General features: G+C 34.9%; 1 pseudogene; it reads left to right on the top strand.

The window, feature by feature from the left end:
• Nucleotides 1–2,410: 2,410 nt before the first annotated feature.
• On the top strand, nt 2,411–4,772 carry LOC114727178 (calmodulin-binding receptor kinase CaMRLK-like; annotated as a pseudogene).
• The last annotated feature ends 337 nt before the right edge of the window (nt 4,773–5,109 follow it).

The raw sequence follows: 5,109 nt of genomic DNA, 5'->3' as shown, positions 1-5,109 counted from the left end.
TTTTTGTCACCGCTGAAAGTTAATTTTTTTTTGTAATAAATGCTGGTAATTTATTGCATTAAATGAAAAAATCGAAAATGAATGATTTTTTTTATAATACAAAAAAAATAAATGAGCAAGTATTTCTTAAAAAGCATTAATTAATTGCATTTGACCTATATTACATGGAATGCATAGTTTTTTTTAAATATTTTATTAAAGTATTATTTATTATCATTAAGGGAACTGGAAATGTGTGGGCGTATACCCTCTACTCACGTCAACTGCCACTAGAAGTTCAACAAAGTTGTTGTAATCATTTATTTTTGCTACTTTCAGTTTCAGATATGATTCATCATTCTAATTAAAGACCAAACTGAATATATGAAGATATTAGTTTACCCAGCGAATGGAGTTAATGTGAAGGCATCATGATTCATGACTTCTCAGAACTCTTCAAAAGTCAACCACAAAAAATTATGGGTTAAGTATTTAATTTAGAGCGAATATGTCCATACATTGCAAGGTCTTAAAATTTAAAACTAATAATGATAAAGGGAAAACTTGCCTTCCAAATGCACATAAAATGAGATGTGTTTTATTTTGTTGTTGTTATTATACAATAATTAACTATTATTGTCTTTAATGTGCTTTTTACTTAGAGACCAAAATGCCATATTCATATATACATATTTTATTTCTTTCTATTCTTTTTTCCTCATCTCTGTTGGTCTTTTCATAATCTTTGTGCAATGGTGTCTTTCTCTTGTTCTTTTTATTATTTTAATTTATCAATTTAGTAAAGATAATATTTACTCTTAAAAGAATGACTCCCTACCATCATTATTATCAATCATCAATGCCATTAACAAAAATAATCATATCAATATCAATCAATATACACCATATAAATTAAAGAGCGTCACCCTTGCTCATCACAAGAAAAAGTGACAAAAAATAGCATAAAATATATTTATAGATGAAGAGTAGTGTGATGAAAAAATATATGTGGAAAAAAAATACTTTATCCCCTTTTTTTATAAGATTCAATTAATTGCTTTGCGTAAGAAAGTTGATTAAAATTAATTATTTCTTATAAAATATAACATTATATTCAATAAAAGCTTTTTAATTAGCATTATAAAGCTAGTATTTTGGGGGATTCATTATAAGATTCTAAGAAAAGAATATATCACCAAAAAATATCAATAACAAAGAAGTTGCATGAGCTTATTAGTTGTTATCAATTTTGTACTGAAACTTTGCTTATTTACTTATTATGGAATTTTTTTTGGCCTTTAATGATCTCATATACTACCTTTGATTTTTAATATAAAAATCAGTTAGAATTAGATTTGATTCTAAATATAATATATTAATCTAATGTATTTTCTCTATCTTTTTGTAAAATATTTCTATTGGTTATAAAAGGTTTTCATGAAAGGATAATTTTAATAATCTAACACATATGATTAAAGATGATGATTTAAGAAAATTACTACGTATTTGTAAAAAAAATAACCGATTTAACTAATTTTTTTAAAAATACTTTTATGTTTTGACTATTTGAAAAAAGTTATCGTCCATCACAAGGTCACGTACGATTGCATCTGCCAATACTACATGAACATGATGCTTGTAACTCTCCGAATGAATGAGAAATAAAAAGTGGGAACCCTTGAGTATGAAAACTTTAGAAGTCGCCTTCACATCTGTTTTGGGGCCATCTGACTTCCCACCTCCTTATGTGACCTTCCTGCCTTCTACGTTCGTTGGGACTTCCAATTTCCTGCAACGCAACTGTCTGTCCATTTTTCGTGAAAAAAAAACAGCACCATTCCTTTATTATAGTATACATATAACATCGTTTTTTTAAAAAAAATTATAAATTTTTTTTTCAATAAGTTTAATCTTACAAATTTAGTAGGGTTAGGATGTGTCCTACAGCTCAAATAATACTTATTATAGAGATTATTATAGTCACAGATTGCCTCTTGAAGAAAGTTATCGCAATGGATTATGATTTAAATCCATAACTTTGCAGAATACATTTACCAATTTTTATTCGCATGACATCATGTCTTGTAGTAATCAATTATTCTTTTAAATGACAAATAATGGATTAATTACTCTGCAACTACCACACATCATAAATAAATATATATACAAATATATTATTTGTAATATACTAATAGTATAATTTATTTTTCAAGCGCTGGTGAAATTTTTTTTATTTTTCTAACGTATTTATATCTTCCGATTCACATGATTACAAATAAGCGTGTAATTAGAAGCTATAGTACTTTGCGGCAAAAAAAAAAAAAAAAACAGAAGAAGAAGAAGAAGCTATAATAATGTGTTAAGTGCAATGGTCAATAGTCAACACCTCCCCTCTTCCCATTCTCCCGAGCCGTTAAGTTCTCCGTCAACCATGACGTCGTCGATTCTTTATATTCGCGATAATTGCCCCACTTCAATTCCAACTCCCCATCCCCCTCCCCCTCAAAGCCTCTCACTGAAACAAACAGGGTATATATGACAGAAATAATTCGAGCCGCTCACTTGCTCCTGCTAAAATGAGACCCTTTTTCAGGTTCTTCATTCTTCTGGCTCTGCTTGCTTTTGTTGTACCTTCTTCCTCCTCTTGCAAACTTAGTCAAGAGGAAGGCGACCTTGTGTCCAAGGCCTTCAAAAATTCAACGTTTCTTCGTTACCCCACTTCTCCAACGACGATCAGTTTAGGGCCATAAGGCTTCCTTCCAAGAATCTCATAACAATATGAAATACCTCCCTTCTGGGTTTCAGAAGCTCACCAACCTGAACTACCTTGACCTGTCCAACTGTAAAATCAAAGGAAATGTCAAACCTATCTCTGTTTTGAAGTCGCTGAATTACTTTGGCCTCTCAAATAACAAGTTGAATGGTACTTTTCCTTTTGATTTCCCTCGTCTTCATACCCTTCATTTCTTGAACATTTCTCACAACAATTTCAGAGACATACTTAGCTTCGATGGGTACAAGAAGAAAGTCGACAAATCAGCTTTCCTTCACACCGGTGCTAACTTCACTTACAACGCTTCTAAAACGTCGACGTTTCATCACCCTCCGAAACGAGACTCGATCAGCGCAAAACAACCCAAATCAAAATCTAAAACACTGATTCTCTCAGTTTACTCTGCTTCAGGAGTCATCATTGTTCTATTGTGTATTTCAGTATTTTGCATCTACAGGAAGAGACGATTGGCTAAGGAAAACAAATGGGCGATCTCGAAACCAGTCCCTCCATTGCGTTTCAAGGTCGACAAATCCGGGCCGTTTGCTTTCGAGACCGAATCAGGTACGTCGTGGGTGGCTGATCTGAAGGAGCCATCATCGGTGCCAGTCGTGATGTTCGAGAAGCCATTGATGAACCTGAGCTTCAAGGAACTGATCACGAACACGTCACACTTCGGTAAAGACTCGCTGCCCGCTGAAGGGAGGTGTGGCCCCCTCTACAGAGCCGTCTTACCGGCCGGCGGAGACATCCACATGGAAATCAAGGTTTTGGAGAATGCCAGAGGCGTTAAACATGACGACGTGGTTGACTTGTTCGTTGAACTCTCAAAGCTGCAGCATCCAAACATACTGCCACTCTCCAGTTACTGCATTGCAAGTACTGTGCCGAGTTGCATCTGCTCCAAAATCCAAATGCTTTGTTCCAAATTTTACTCTTTTTTTTTTTTAAATTCTGCTTTTTTAGCAGAAGCAGCGTACATTCTGAAATTGAATTGAACCTTCTCGCATTAATTGCCTTCACGGGTTTTAATCTTATGATGTCACACTCACTAACTTGCTGTGTACCCCTTTTCCCTGAATCCACACTCTTGTTATGATTACGTATAGGAATTTGTGTCTGTCCTGTCGTACATTTTGGTTTCGTAATTGAAATGTTTGTTTATGGAAATAAGCAAAATATTTCAAATGGTTTCAGCCTAACAAAACTTTTTTGTTAATATTAATCTTTTTTTAAAAAAAAATTATGGAAGTTGGCAAACTTGATTCATGTTTGGTCTAATTGAGAAATTTGCTTAAATATGAGTGTAATTAAATGTGGTGAATTTAATTAAAATGGAAATTTGATTATGTTTATTGCAATTTCAGGAAAAGAGAAGCTGGTGTTGTACGAGTTCATGCCGAACGGTGATTCAGGAAGGTGGATTCATGAGCTGCCAATGGGGACTACTAATGTGAAGGATTAGGGTAGCAACACATGGGAGATTCAAAACGGTGTCAGATCACAGGCGTCTTCATCAGAAACCATGGGTTGGCGAACACAACATCGTATTGCTGTCGAGATAGCATGTGGCCTGGCATATCTCCACCATGTCGGATCAGAGCCCATCGTACATGGCCACCTAGTCACCTCTAATATCTTATTTGCCGACGACTTCCAACCCCAAATCACGGATTTTGGGTTCTGAAAAATCAGGCAGCAAGATAAGTTGAATTGCACAATGAAGACGAACATTTACTGCTTCGGTGTCGTGCTGATGGAGCTCTTAACGAGGAGGGCTAGCATGGCAGAGACAGTCGTGTGGGTGAGAAAGATGGTGAGAGAAGGAAATGGGGTGGCCATGTTGGATGAGAGGCTGAGAGATGAGGGTGGCGAGTTGGAGAGGGAGATGGCGGAGAGCCTTTGAGTGGCGTTCTTGTGTACAGCGGAGTCACCGGCGAAGAGGCCCACGGTGTGACAGGTCCTGGGGTTGCTCAAAGACATTCATCCTTGCGGTGGACTCCATCAATCTCAAGTCTAAATTCTGAACAACTCGTTCTCCATAATTTTTTGTTCTGCTTCTTTTGTTTTTGCCCCCTTAAAAGATACGCAATTTAATCCTCAAGTATACATTTTTCATTTTGTAAAACTTATTGTAGGCAGCATATGCCGTGAAGGAATTCTTGCTCCTAGAGGGGCATGCTTGTGAGAATTAAGATTTATTCTGTACATGGAAGTAGTAAGTAAAAGACCTTGCAGTGCAAAAAAAAAACAGTGTAACATGTAACATGCTTACTCTAATTTATTACTAAATCTTATGCTTTTAATATAAGAATTAAATAGTTAATTGATAAAAATAAAATAATTAGTTAAATTAA

Source organism: Neltuma alba, unplaced genomic scaffold, assembly GCF_004799145.2.
Source record: "Neltuma alba isolate B1F8T4 unplaced genomic scaffold, ASM479914v2 tig00012452_pilon, whole genome shotgun sequence".
Lineage (NCBI taxonomy): Eukaryota > Viridiplantae > Streptophyta > Magnoliopsida > Fabales > Fabaceae > Neltuma > Neltuma alba.
This window is presented reverse-complemented; position numbering and strand designations above follow the sequence as displayed.